At 45.5% G+C, this 14,572-nt stretch overlaps 1 long non-coding RNA gene across 2 annotated transcripts in view; it reads left to right on the top strand.

The window, feature by feature from the left end:
- The first annotated feature begins 534 nt into the window (after positions 1 to 534).
- Positions 535 to 14,572, top strand: part of LOC116554125 — a 17,371-nt gene continuing 3,333 nt past the window's right edge. Inside the window, exons 1-2 of one of the 2 annotated variants that reach the window (XR_004270062.1) lie at positions 535 to 584; positions 1,798 to 2,046. This is a non-coding gene — a long non-coding RNA (uncharacterized LOC116554125). Of the gene's footprint in view, positions 585 to 1,441; positions 2,047 to 14,572 lie in introns of those variants that run through there. The other variant, XR_004270061.1, reaches the window with a different exon arrangement.

The raw sequence follows: 14,572 nt of genomic DNA, 5'->3' as shown, positions 1-14,572 counted from the left end.
AATCATGCGATTGCTTCAGGATGCTCAATGTTTTCGTATTCGTCTCCATTTTTCAAGGGGAAAGTGTTTAATCTATCAAGCCAATTCTTTACGAATGACCTGTCAGTTATAGAGGCATCAGGTGGTGTCTTCATGGATCTGTGATTATATCAAAGAGCTGGGGAAGGCTGGATGTCTTATGGTAACATCCTATTTAGAGTCCTCATTGGTAAGCAAAGGTGTGGCGCCATAAACCAGGAGCCATGCCAGGGTGTGTGGCTAGAGAGACTAGTGAGAGTCAGCCCATGCTCCCTTAAGGGGCCCGTGTTTGCAGAAGGAAGCGCCTCAGTCAGTAGTTACCCGGTACCCATGGTCAGTGTGCCCAGTGCACTGTAGTCAGACACCAAAGCGTAGTATAGCTCACTCCTCGTGGGGACTCAAGAAAGCCTTTGTAAAGGATAGAGTTTTTAAAAATGGTTTTTTAAAAATGGTGGTAAAATACACTTAACAAAGTGTACCTTTTTTTTTTTTTTTTTTTTTTTTTTTTTTAGCTCGGGAGCGGGTAGTGTCTGTGGGAGACTCAGCTGCCCCCGACCCTCCAAAATGTACTATTTTAAGTGCACATTCCATTACCATTAAGTGTATTCACGTCGTGATGCAGTCAATCTCCAGAACTTTTTCATCTTGCAAAACTGCAATTCTATACCCATTAGACAACATTACCCCTCCCTCCAGCCCCTGGCAATCATCATTCTGCTTTCTGCCTTTACGAATCTGACTCCTCTAGGGACTTCTTATCAGTGGAATCACACAGGATTTGTCCTGTTGGGAGTGGCTTATTTCATTTAGCATCATGTCTTCAGGGTTCATTTGTGCTGTAGCAACCATCAGCATTTCCTTCCCTTCTACAGCTGAATTCCATCGCATGGATAAACCACATTGTACGTATCATTTATCTGTTGATGGACACTTGAGTTCTTTCCACCTCTTGTGGTGCTGCTATGAACATGGGTATAGAAGATGGGTTTTTAAACGATGAATCTTGAAGAAGTAGGATTTCACTGGCAGGGCAGGGGAAATCAGGGACCAGGGAACACACCACAGCATGTGCAAAGGCCCTGGGTCATGCTGGGTCTCAAGCATGTGGTTCAGAGTGAAGGGAGATGAGGCTGGACAGCAGACTGAGCTGGAATCACAACAGGCCTGTGTGACGTAGAGAGGGTCCCCAGCCACAAGACATCATTATGTGAAGATGGTAATTAGATGTCATATTTCCCAGGAATGGACCACATTAAAGTTTTCCTGAGTCTCAATGGAGCACACAAAAGGAAATGGTTTGCTCACCAGTCAGAGCATATGGTCTGTTGGGCTGCTTATAAAGCCGGTCTGAACCCATAGCAGGATTCAGCACCAAATCCTACTATGTCACTGGCAAAACTTTGCCATAGCTGCTTAGGGTAACACGCCCTTTGGAGTGCTAAGAATTCCTGAGAATTGGGACTGAGTCTAATTCAAATCGTTTTGTGGTCTTAAATGAGTGACTTACACCTCCTGAATCTCAGTGTTTTTATTTGTCACATGAACAAATGAATCACTTTTAAGAATCCTTAAAGCTTCCCCAGAGTCCATGCATTTATAAATTCTATCAATGCTGGTGTTAAATATGCTGCTACTCTCCCCCGTTACTCTGTGGGAATATAATTCTACAAATCGTTGGCCTTAGACAAATTGTTTAACCTCTCTCCGTGCCTTCGTCTGAATCATTAACTGTAAAATAGGGTTGTTAGAAATAATACCTTCCCTTTTTTTTTCCTACAGGTGACTGTATGTATCCATATGGAACTTGGGAAAGAAAGCATTCCAAGCAAGGTGTTGCTCTTCCTTTAACACTTCATTGCATCAGGCCATTTTCTCCACCTCTCCAATATCGACGCTCAGTGCTTATCTTCCTGAGCTCTTTTCTTCAAATTTCTTGACATTCCTCAGGGCCCAGCGTCTCTCTTGACTCTTTTGCAGAATAATGTCTTCTTGGTCATCCATGTGTTGGGCTGGTCAGATCAGAAACAGGTGAGTGAGACCCCCTTTACCTCCGCAGGCTGCCTTCAGGTACCCTGGCCCAGTCACAGCAGGTGGGATATACATACCCTTCCTGCCTTGGCTCATCTCTTTCTCTTCTTGGGGAGCGCCTCCCCACCTGTGGCCACCAGAGTCCTTCCATCCTTCAAGGTTCCTGTCAAATGTCCCACCCCCATGACAGCTGACTGAAATCCCCTCTTCTCACCCCAGTAGAACATTTCTCCCCACTTTGATTGACATCTGCATACAACTTGGCATCTTACAATTTGTCATCGTCCTCCCCCAACAGATACTAGTGGACAGATTATACATGTATGTGTCTGTTCTGTATGTGGGGCATCTGTGATTTTCATCAGATTCGCAAAGTATCTGCAACAAGAAGTGAATATTGGCTGGCACTTTGGGAGGCCGAGGTGGGCAGAGCACGAGGTCAGGAGTTTGAGATCAGTCTGGCCAACACAGTGAAACTATGCCTCTACTAAAAACTATGCCTCTACTAAAAATACAAAAAACTAGCCAGGTGTGGTGGTGTATACCTGTAATACCAGCTGCTTGGGAGGCTGAGACAGGAGAATAGCATGAACCTGGGAGGCAGAAGTTGCAGTGAGCCAAGATTGCACTACTGCACTGCAGCCCAGGCAACAGTACAAGACTCTGTCAAAAAAAAAAAAAAAAAAAAAAAAAAGACATGAATGTTAAGGGCTACTGAATTATAAAATTAAATGTAAAAACTGAAATCAGAAAAAACTAAGAAAACACAGCATTTATCTAAGCTTTGTGGTGAGGAGCTCTAAGCATGATAGGAAAGAATAAGAACATAGAAAATATAAGAGGTTTGGCTTTCTAAAAAACAATATTGTATATTAAAAAAAAAGCCAAGTTAACCTAAAAATTGATAGAATAAGGTAAATTTTCTTTTTGATATTGTGTTAGTTTTCCACTACAGCTAGTGCTCGACTTATGACCACGATTGGTTCCGACAGACCGGTCGTAACACGATTTGGTCATAAGTTGAGTAGGCTATATGCACGTGGAGACGGTAGTGCTGCCCGAAGCTGGTCCGCACTGTCGTATGCCCAGCTGGGCAACGTTTGCGCTGCCAGACGCGGAGCAGTCGTGGCTAGCGACTGTGGTCGTAAAGTCAAATGGTCGTAAGTTGCATAGGTCGTAAGTCGATCAATACCTGTACTGTCTTTACAAACTACTACAAAATTAGTGGCTTAAAACAGCACAAGTGTAATGTCTGACAGTTTTGTAAGACAGAAGTCCAAAATGGGTCTCAGTAGGCAGAAATCAAGGTGTTGGCAAGATTGCATTTCTTCTGCACGTTCTAGGGAGCATCTGCCCTCTTCCCTTTTCCCTATTTCTGTTTCTAGGAGCTCCTTGCATTGCGTGACTCTTGGGCCCTCCCTCCTCCCATTTCCAAAGCTAGAGCGCTCAGCTGGGTCTTTGTCGCATCCCATCATCCTGCCCATGACTATTCTGCCACCCTCTTCCACACATAGGGACCCTTTCACTTTCTAAGGCCAGCCACACTAATAAAGCAACACAAACTGGCCGGGTGCGGGGGCTCACGCCTGTAATCCCGGCACTTTGGGAGGCCGAGGCTGGTGGATCACTGGAGGTCAGGAGTTTGAGACCAGCCTGGCCAACATGGCAAAACCCCGTCTCTACTAAAAATACAAAAATTAGCCGGGCGTGGTGGTGCATACCTGCAATTCCAGCTATTTGGGAGGTTGAGGCAGGAGGATCACATGAACCTGGGAGGCAGAGGTTGCAGTAAGCCAAGATCACACCACTGCACTTCAGTCTGGGTGACAAGAGCAAGACTCTGTCTGAGGGGAAAAAAAAAAAAAAAAGTACCACAAACTGAGTGGCTTACAAGCTTATTCGCTCATAGCTCGGGAGGCTGGAATCCTGAAATCTAAGTGTCAGCAGGGGAGGTCCTACCAGAGGCTTAGGTGGCCTTCTTCTAGCTTCTGGTGGCTTTCAGCAATCCTTGGCTTCTAGCAGCAAAATGCAATCTCTGCCTCTATTGTCCCATTCTCTCTATATGTCTATATGTGTCTGTGTCTCTTGTTTTCTCTTCTGATAAGGACAGCAGTCACTGGATTAGGGCCCGCCCTAATGCACGTTACCTTATCTTATTTTAACTAATTATGTTTCCAAAGAACTTATTTCCACATAGGGTCACATTCTGAAGCTCCAGTGGGCATGCATTCTAGGGGGACACTATTTAACCCAGTGCACTTGTGACTACATCGGGCCCCGCTGGATAATCCAGGAAAATCTCATTTTTTAAATCAGCTGATTAGCAACTGCGTTATTCCATTTTGTGTTGCTATAAATACACACCTGAGGCTAAGTCTATTATAAAGAAAAGAGGTTCATCTGGCTCACGGTTCTGTAGCCTGTGTAAGGAGCATGGTGCCTGCATCTGCTTCTGATGAGGACCTCAGAAAGCTTCCAGTCATGGTGGAAGGTGAAGGAGCAGGCGTATCACATAGTGAGAAAAGGAGCAAGAGTGGGAGGGAGGGGTGCCATGATGCTCTTTTAAACAACCAGCTCTTGCGTGAACTAATGGAGCAAGAACTCACTCAGCACCAAGCCATTATGAGGGATGTGTCCCCATGACCCAAACACCTCCTACTGGGCCCATCTTCAACTCTGGGAATCACATTTTAATGCGATTTGGAAGGGATAAACATCCAAACTATCTGAGCCACCTTCATGTAATTTATAACTGCAGTTCCCCCTTGCCACATAACATATTCCCCATATGTGAGGTTTAGATGTGGACACCATTGGGTGAGGAGGGTACATTGTTCTGTCTAACACAGACATAAAAAAGGCTCCAGAGCTCAGATGATCCAGTTTAGATCACCCCACTGCTGGGCCGCTGGACTGCCCCCAGAAGAATTTGAGGGAGACCCTAGGAGGCCCATGTGCCCCTGGTAAGACCATACTCTCAGATGCCACCACAACCTGCCCACCTTATCTCTACAAAATGCCCAGGAGGTCAGTTCAAGAAGGAGTCTGTAATTAGAACTGGATTTCTCTGCCCTGCAGCTTCACGGAGACCTCAGTGTCCACGTAAATGACTTCTGACACCAGGGCCCCTCAGCTGCTTGTCTTTCCACATCCACCATCTCCATCTTTTCCTTTTACTCTCCTCATCCACGTCCTCTCGATTTTCATTATACCGTCACGTGAAGCGTTGTTTTTGGCTTTGCTTGTTGAGGCGGGGTCTCACTGTGTTGCCCATGCTGGAGTGCAGTGGCTGTTCACAGGCATGGTCGTAGCACACAACGGCCTTGAACTCCTGGGCTCAAGCTGTCTTCCTGCCGCAGCCTCGTGAGCAGCTGGGATTACAGGTGTGCACCATCTGTACTGATACCCAGAAATAGATTCTGGCTTAAAGAATCTGCGGAGGTCCCAGGCCATCAGTATTGTCAGCACTATCGTGGGCTATTTCTAATGTGCAGCCAGGGCTCTGAGCCACTGCCTGGCCCATTGCTGGGAGCCTCCTAAGTCTTTATCTGTTTTAGTCTTGAGCTGGCACCACCTAGTTTCCAGCTTCCTTCCTGCAACACTCCCAGTGCCCTGCCAGGACTAATGCTGCACTGAATCCTCTATACATTCATTGTTCATTCATAAAATCCTTTAATCCCTGCCTGAAACCCACGAGCTGCTGTCCCTACTTCACACATGCTCCCTTTGGGGGGTTTTGAGCACAGGCATGACACAATATGATTTTAAAAGTTAAAGATTATTCTGGCTTCTGTATGGGAAAAAGACTGTGGAGCAGGACTAGAAGCAGGGAGGCTGGTTATCCAGCTAACCTGGAGGTGCCTCCAGTAGCCCAGGAAAGAGCGGACAGTGGGAGAACCGCAGCGGTGGAAGACGTCAGGCTAGGGATGTACCTTCAAGACCTGCTAATGGAGCTGGCTTAGAGGGAAAGAGCAGAGTAAGATGAATTCGTACTTTTTGTCTGAGCATCTGGGTATGCTGCACCCTTAACAGAGGTGTGAATAGCACGCTGAGCAGGTGGAGGTAGAGGAACCTTAGATTCAGCATTGGTTACATCAAATTAGAGAGGCCTAGTAGAATCCAAGGGCAGATGTCAAATGGGCAATTGTGCCAATGAGTCTGGAAGCTCGGAGGAGAGGTTAAGACTGGGAAGATGGATTTCGGTGTCCTCAGTAAATATGTGATGTCTTAGAACCAGATGAGGTCATCCAGGGAGTCATGCAGATGAAGAAGTATGTCCTGGGATATTTGTTTAATGGTCAAGAGGCAGGGGAGGGGGAGTGAGAGGGACTGAGAAGGAACAGCCATGAGTAAAGGGGAAACCAGAGAATTCTGGCATCCCCAGTGCTAAAGAGTTTCATGGAGAAGATAATGACCAGCTGATCCAGTGTAGCAGATGTCGGGTCACAGCAGGTTCAAGGCTTGCCTGTTTGAGTGTGGCACCGTGGAGATCACTGGTGACCTCAGCAAGTGCAGGACTCTGGTGGTATAGAAGTCCACCACCAGCGTGGGCACAGAGAGAAGGGAAGCAGGATTGATCGGCAGGATACTGGCCCTCCAAAAATGTTCAAATCTGAATCCCCAGGGCCTGTCTGTTAGCTTGCATGGCAAAAAAGGTCATTGCCCATGGGATGAAGTTCAGGATCTTGTGATGGGGATGTGTCCTGGATAATCCAGGTGAGTCCAAGGTAATTTCAAGAACCTTAACAAGAGAGGCAGAAAAGTCAGAGTCGGAGAGAGACTAGAAGGTGATCCACTGTTGGCTTTGAGATGTGGTCATGAGCCAGAGGCTGTGTAGAGGTGATGGCAATGCGGGCAGCCTGTGGAGGTGCAAGTGACTGGGAGACAGCTTCTTCCTGGAGCCTCCAGGAGGCGTGCAGCCCTGCCTTGCCTTGATTCTACCCCAGTAAAACCCATTTGGGACCTCTGACCTCCTGTAAGGTAATGTATGTATAATACATACATTAATGTATAATATATACAATAATGTATAACTGTAAAGTAATGAATGTTGTTTATGCTGTTTGAAGCCACTAGGTGTGTGGTGTTTTGCCGTGGCAACACCAGGGAAGGAATTTGGGAGATAAATGGTACATTTGCGTGGTGCTGGGGACCCTCCAGATCCAACAGAGCAAAAAACACTGAAGATGCAGGGGAGGAACGGGAGAACTGGAGGAGCTGCCTCCTGGAAGAGGCAAGAGAGGTGGGGACCTGGGACCCAGGTGGAAGGGTTGCCCTGGTGCAAGGCCAGAGGCCGAACAATGTGTGAGGTCCAGAGGAAGGTAGGTTGTGGGGTTACTCAGTCAAAAGGGATAAAAAAAATCCGCTTCTGACAGCTTTGGTGCCTTCTGTGAAATAAACAGGGAAGGTTTTCAGTGGAGACGAAGAGGAGGAGGGAAGGAGAGAAAGCCAAGTTATAAAAAGCTCAGTTCAAAAAAACTGAGTTAAGGCTGGACATGGTGGCTTACGCCTGTATTCCCAGCACATAAGGAGGCCGAGGCAGGTGGATCACAAGGTCAGGAGTTCGAGACCAGCCTGGCCAACATGGTGAAACCCCATCTCTACTAAAAATGCAAAAATCAGCTGAGTTTGGTGGTGGGTACCTGTAGTCCCAGCTGCTCAGGGGAGGCTGAGGCAGGAGAATCACTTGAACCCGGGAGGCGGAGGTTGCAGTGAGCTGAGATTGTGCCATTGCACTCCAGCCTGGGCGACAGAGTGAGACTCTGTCTCAAAAAAACAAAACAAACAAAACAAAAAATGGAGTTGAATAATTCTACTTCCTGTAACTTTTCCGAAAGGAATAATCAGGGAGATGCACAAGGTTGTATCTGTGAGAATGTGTCTTACCACATTGTTTAAAATCGTGAAAAATTGGGAACAGGCAAAACGGCAGATGAGAGCGTTCTCATTGAAGAAATTGTGTTATATGCATGATGAATCACACTGCAGCCAATATAAACCATGCTTTAGAAGACCATTTAATTAAATGTGAAAATGTACGATCTTGTGAAGGGAATGTGGCTACAAAACAAATATGTACAGAATGAAAGCAATTTTGCAGAAATAGTGTGTAAATATGTGCGTTTAAAAAGACTAAGGAAACATGCCTAAATTTAAATAATTATCTTTGCGTGAGGGAATTACAGATACTTTAATTTATTCTTCTTACTTGTCTGCATTTTTATATTAAATAGAAATTATTTTTATATTATGAGTCCCCTTTGTGTGTAGAAAGAGTAAAAAGTCAGAAAGGGATGGATTCAGAAAGTAACATTGGTCAATTTGCTACTCAGAGCTCCGTATGTAGATTATTTAATGAGCAAAACAACCCAGAGAAGGAGGCGTGACATTTACATGTGACTAATGAGGACATTAATACTCAAAAACCAGGCCGGACACGGTGGCTCACGCCTATAATCCCAGCACTTTGGGAAGCCGAGGCGGGTGGATCATGAGGTCAAGAGATTGAGACCATCCTGGTCAACATGGTAAAACACCATCTCTACTAAAAATACAAAAATTAACTGGGCATGGTGGTGCACACCTGTAGTCCCAGCTACTTGGGAGGCTGAGGCAAGAGAATTGCTTGAACCCAGGAGGCGGAGGTTGCAGCGAGCCGAGATCACGTCACTGCACTCCAGCCTGGGTCACAAGAGTGAAACTCTGTCTCAAAAAAAAAGACTCAAAAACCTAAGTTGCTCCTTTAATATAACCTATAATGAGAATCAAATCCAGTTTCTCTTCCTCCAGTGTGTCACGTTTCCACATGCTCAGTGTTCTGCCGACAAACTCAAGGGCCACATACGTGACAGACACCCTCGTCCCTCCTAAAAGGTAAGGACTCAGTGAAGGCGGACACTGGCCACATCCCAGTCCTGTTGCTATGATAGGACACTCACATTGGTAAAAACGCTGCAAAGGAGCTGGGCGCTGTGGCTCATGCCTGTAATCCTGGAGCTTTGGAAGGCCGAGGCAGGTAGATCACCTGAGGTCAGGAGTTTGAGACCAACCTGACGAACATGAAGAAATCCCATCTACTAAAGATACAAAATTATCTGGGCATGGCAGCACACGCCTGTAATCCCAGCTACTCAATGGCTGAGGCAGGAAAAGCGCTTGAACCCAGAAGGCAGAGGTTGTGGAGAGCCAAGATGGCGCCATTACACTCCAGCCTGGGCAACAAGAGCGAGACTCCATCTCAAAAAAACAAAACAATAAACAACAACAAAATACTGCAAAGGAAAACACACACACACACACACACACACACGCACACATACACAAATGAGATTAAAGGTTGTCAGAGATGAAGCCACACCTGGTCTTGTTTGCTCCACCCTAGGGGAAAAGATTCTGCCCCAATGATGGTTGGAGTCTCTTGTGGTTTGAATTGTGGCCCCCAAAGAGATATGTTCAAGTTACAATCCCAGTGCCGGTCCATATGACCTTATTTTAGAAATAGGACCTTTGCAGATCTCATTAAGATGAGATCACACTGGGCTAGGACGGGCCTTAACTCACTGGTCTCCAGCATTTCAGCACCAGGGACCAGTGTCTTGGAAGATAATCTTTCCATGAAATGGGGGCGAGGGGGATGGTTTTGGGATGATTCAAGTGTATTGCATTTATTATGCACTTTATTTCTGTTATTATCACGTTGTAATACATATGAAATAATTATACAACTCGCCGTAACGTAGAATCAGTAGGAGCCCTGAGCTTGTGTTCCTGCAACTAGATGGTCCCATCTGGGGTGATGGGAGGCAGTGACAGGTCATCAGGCATTAGATTCTCATAAGGAGCGCGCCGCCTAGATTCCTCATATGCACAGTTTGCAATAGGGTTCGAGCTCCTATGAGAATCTAATGCTGCTGTTGATCTGACACAAGGCAGAGCTCGGGTAGTAATGTGAGCGATAGAGAGCAGCTATAAATACAGATGAAGTTTTGCTCACTTGCCCACCACTCACCTCCTGCTGTGTGGCCTGGTTTCTAACAGGCCACAGACTGATACTGGCCCATGGAGCCCAGGGGTTGGGGACCCCTCCCCTAACCCAATGACCCAATGACTGGTGTCCTAATAAGAAGAGGGAAACTTGGAGGCAGACACTCAGAGAGACACAGAGAGGAGAAGCCCATGTGAAGACAAAGGCAGAGGTAGAAGGGATGCGGCCACAAACCAAGGAATGCCAAGGACTGCCAGCAACCACCAGAAGCTAGAAGGATGGTGTAGAACAGATTCTCCCTCTGAGTCGCCAAGAAGGAACCAACCTGCTGGCCGCTCGCTTTCAGACTTCTGGCCTCCAGAACCATGAGAGAATCCATTTTTGTTGTTTGAAGCCACCCAGTTTGCAGAACTTTGTTAAGGAAGCCCTAGGAAACTAATAAAGGGTCATAAGGAAAAGGCTTGGACTTGTGTTTGAAAGAGTTAACATGAGCCTCTGAGGCTGGGTTTCTTCTTAGTGGGGATCCCCCTTGCACACTCAGGCCTCCTTGCCTGTCCAGCTACCTGGAGGTGTCTCTGGACAGTGCAAAGGCAGCAGCTTGGTCCCAAGACTGGAATTTGGAATTTGGGATGCTGGCATTAGACTTCTCATGAGATTGCTGTGCCTGACTTTGCAGTAGCCAAGGAGCACTGGACTTAATAGGGATGCAGGGAATGGGTAGAGAGTCAACATCCTCCACTTAGTGTGTTGCACTTGTTAGTGTGTTAGGAATGCATTTGTTAAGGTGATGATTTGGGGAACAGTTTCTAACCTAATGAATCTGATAATCGGGAAAGTCCAGTTAAATCACTTCTGGTGCATATACATGTAGGTCTTTTAAAGTGATGGTCTTGAGCTCCCTATCCAGTACAGAAGCCACTAACCACATGTAGCCAACTAAATCTTTTAAAATGTATCTTTCAGCCAGGCATGGTGACACGTGCTTGTAATCCTAGCTACTTGGGAGGCTGAGGTGGGAGTATTGCTTGAGCTCAGAAATTCAAGACCAGCCTGGCCAGCATAGTGAGACCCTGTCTGAAAAACATTTTAAATGTTCAATTTTCAGATTAGAATATTCACTCTTCTTGGTGTACATTTCCACTGACTCTGACACGTACGTGGAGTCAGGTCCCCAGCACCATAATAGAGATGCAGAAAAGTTCCATCCCACCAAAATATTCCCCCATTCCTTTGTAGTCAGCCTTCTGTCAACCCCCAACTCCTGGCAGCCACTCAATCTACTCTTTATCCCTATAGTTTTGCCTTTTAAAATGTAAATTAATTAAAATGAATAAAATAAAATTTGGTTCATCAGTTGCACTGGTCACCTTTCATAAGCTCAATAGCCACATTTAGCTAACGACTACCATTTTAAACAATGCAGATATAGAGTATTTTCATCATTCCAGAAAGATCTATTGCACAGTGCTAGTGAAAGAACATGTATTTAGCGGTAGTTAAATATTCGAGTGGTCATATTCCCCAATGCATCCTCTTCCTAGAAAAAAAGCACATAGAAAAGACATACAAAAATGTCTGATGCAAAGTTTTAGGGCGTCCATTGATCCATTTAAACTCATCTGTAGAGAGGTTAAGGCTCCCAAGTTTCATGTCAACTTGAAAGTCTAAAAGCATTTTTTCTCGAGCCTGGTTTTCTGCTTTCTGTGTTCAGGTTAAACAACAAGCCCAGGCATCATCTGGTAAGCTGGCTGTTTCTCTTTAAGAAGCCATGCAGACAGGCAATTATTCATGGAGATCGCTCCGTGCACAGCGTCTGGCCTGCTGTGCCGCCTGCTCTTGATTGCAGAAATGAGCTTTTGGAAATCATCATTATTAGTAAATATGGATCGGGAGTGTTTGGGAGACTTAATGGAAGTTTAGGTTCTCCCACACTGAATCTCTTTTGTTAAATGTAATGGTAAAGGAGTTTCAGAATAAGCTTGGCATGTTAAAAAGGTAGCTTCTTTCTTAAAACGGTGCTCTGAGTAATTCTAGTCCAGATCAATTCCCTTCTGGAAGCTACTTCCTTCCATCCCACAACTTAAGTGCAATAATTGTGTCTGCTTTACTGATGCTGTCTTGTTCACAATCCCTGTTGGATCCCTGACTCCCGATGAGCTCCCAGAGAGACTTGGGGAAAGCCTTTCCCTGTGGCCGCACATCCACTGGTTATAAAACACCCATGCAAAACGGGAAGGGCCTGACTTAAGCACTGTAAATGGATTCTAATATCTAGATCCTGGATCACTCCGCAGCAGTATTTCATCAAGGAAAGCATGTTGTCTACTTGCCTACACAGCCCCTTCTGAGAGTAGACGCAACCCTAACACCCGAAGAGGTGATCTGGTCCGCATTTGAATGTCTCGTCTGATCATGAGACTTACTCCTTTGTAATTCAGATGTCTTCTGAGAGCTCCAGGTCTCATGGCATCTACTGTACAGTGACTCAGGTACCCATTCCAGGCCCCATGGAAATCAAATCCCTCCCTTTGAGTCTGACTTCCTCACGAGTAGGTAAGCCATGCCATTTGCAGGACTCAAAGGAAGGGGTTTTGATTTCTGTGGTGCCTGGAGTGGGTCCCGCCTCAAAGTTCTACACGCTGTGCCTCTTGTGATTGTTCTGTATCTCTGCCATACAGAGAGGACAACTGTGACCCTGGGCCGTTTTCCTTGATTCATCATCTACCTTCCAACTACTGTGATTACAAGCTGGTTCCGTGGAGCGGAGCTCTTCTGAAAGATGACAGGTCATGGGGAATAGTCACATGCACAGCATGCAGCAAACATTCTAAAATCATGCATTCTGTGCTATTGATCTTCAGAGCCCTCATGGCTCCTCTGCTGGTTCATGCAGGGCAGTACCCTGCCTTCTGCCATCTTCCAAGCTCCTCTTCTCCCTCCTCTTCCTGCCCCCTTTCTCTCTTCTCTTCCCCTGAGTCATAAGTAGATATTGCCATCATTTTTTCTAATGCAGAACAGCTTACCTCTGTATTCCTGTGCCTTGGTCCTTGCTAGCACCTGCAACCTTAGGACCTCATTCCTATCCCATATTAATCAGGACGTTTGGTTGCAAATGACAGAAACTCAACTCATATTAGCTTAAGGAAAAAAAAGAAATACAGTATTCTACCTACTCATAAAACTGAAGGATATGCAGGATTGGCAAGGGAGGGCTGGCTGGAGGGCTGACTTGAAGGCCTGAGAGTTCTTTTTGTGCCTTTATCCTTCCAGCATCTCACAGGTTCTTGGGTTTATAGGCTCACAATTGTCTGCAGGTAATGGGGCCATGGCTTCAGGCAGCCATGGACTCCCGTACTGGCTGACTTGCCTCCAGAAAGAGAGCAAACAATTTCAGGTACAGCACTCTGGGGAAAGAGCTCTTCTTGGCACCTTGAGTCACATGCCCACTTCTGGACCAATCATGGTAGACAGAGGAACAGGGTGTCATGACTTGTCCAACCTTAGCCATTAGCTCTTCCCTGTAGTTAGGGAAGCAGCTTTCATATCCCGATAAAAGGGAAAAAAAGGTGGAAGGAATAAAAATCACAGCCAGTGCCTGTGGTGAGTTCTGGATCGGAACCTGGGGCTTAGACAGCCCCGTGACCTGTTGCAGGTCCTGTTATTCACCTTCAACAGAGGCAAGGCCAGAACCAGATCTTTGCCTGGGAAGTTTACACCTTCATGTCTCCCCCTTTCTGGCCGTAAGAAGAGTGCATAGAAGTTAGACAGTAGAATGTTTGAAAGTCGGTAAATTATGTAAACTCCTGCAAGAGGCACTTTTAGCACAACGAATAGAGCTGGAAGGCACTACAAAGAGATAATTTCACTTATCCTACTCCCCGCTCACACTGATCCTAAAACAGCCTGGATGGACGAGTGGTTGTCGTCCCTTGAATTATTTCCAAAAAGGTGAAGCTGTAACCTCTCTCTGCAACCAACATTTAATAACCTTAATCATCTGGAAATTCTTCCTTATTTTCCAACCTATATCCTTCTTGATGCAGTTGAAAATCATTTCCTCTCCCTGCTCAGAAAAGGGAGACCAGATGGTCAGTATCCTATGTAAAATAACTTTTAATAAACTTGCCAGAATTAGTGAACCATCACACAGACTTTTTCTTCTCCGGGTGAAATAGTCTTAATTCCATCACATTTTTCTCTTAGGTCTTGTTTTCTAATGTCTAAATTACCTGAGCATCTTTTCTCCTAAAAAGACTTGAATTCTTGCAATCATTTGTGGTGTGTGATAGTATTAAATATTGGTTAGGCAGGAAAGAATCAGCGAAGAAATCCCCAATGCTAAATTAACCTAGCTCCAGACTGGGAGACTCCCAAAGAGATATTCTTTGTTCTATGAAGGTTGGGAGGCCCAGAGCCTAGCCCTATCTAATTGGACATTTTTTAAAGCAAAAGATGTCAATTCATTGCTTATTCATTTCTGTTTTATTTTTGAAAAAAAAAATCTATCAGTTCTTTTTTTTTTTTTTTTTTTTTTTTTTTTTT

Source organism: Sapajus apella, unplaced genomic scaffold (genome assembly GCF_009761245.1).
Source record: "Sapajus apella isolate SASKATOON/1434 unplaced genomic scaffold, GSC_monkey_1.0 scaffold13, whole genome shotgun sequence".
NCBI classification, from domain to species: Eukaryota; Metazoa; Chordata; class Mammalia; order Primates; family Cebidae; genus Sapajus; species Sapajus apella.
Note: the sequence above shows the minus strand (reverse complement) of the source record. Positions and strands in the feature narration are given on the sequence as shown.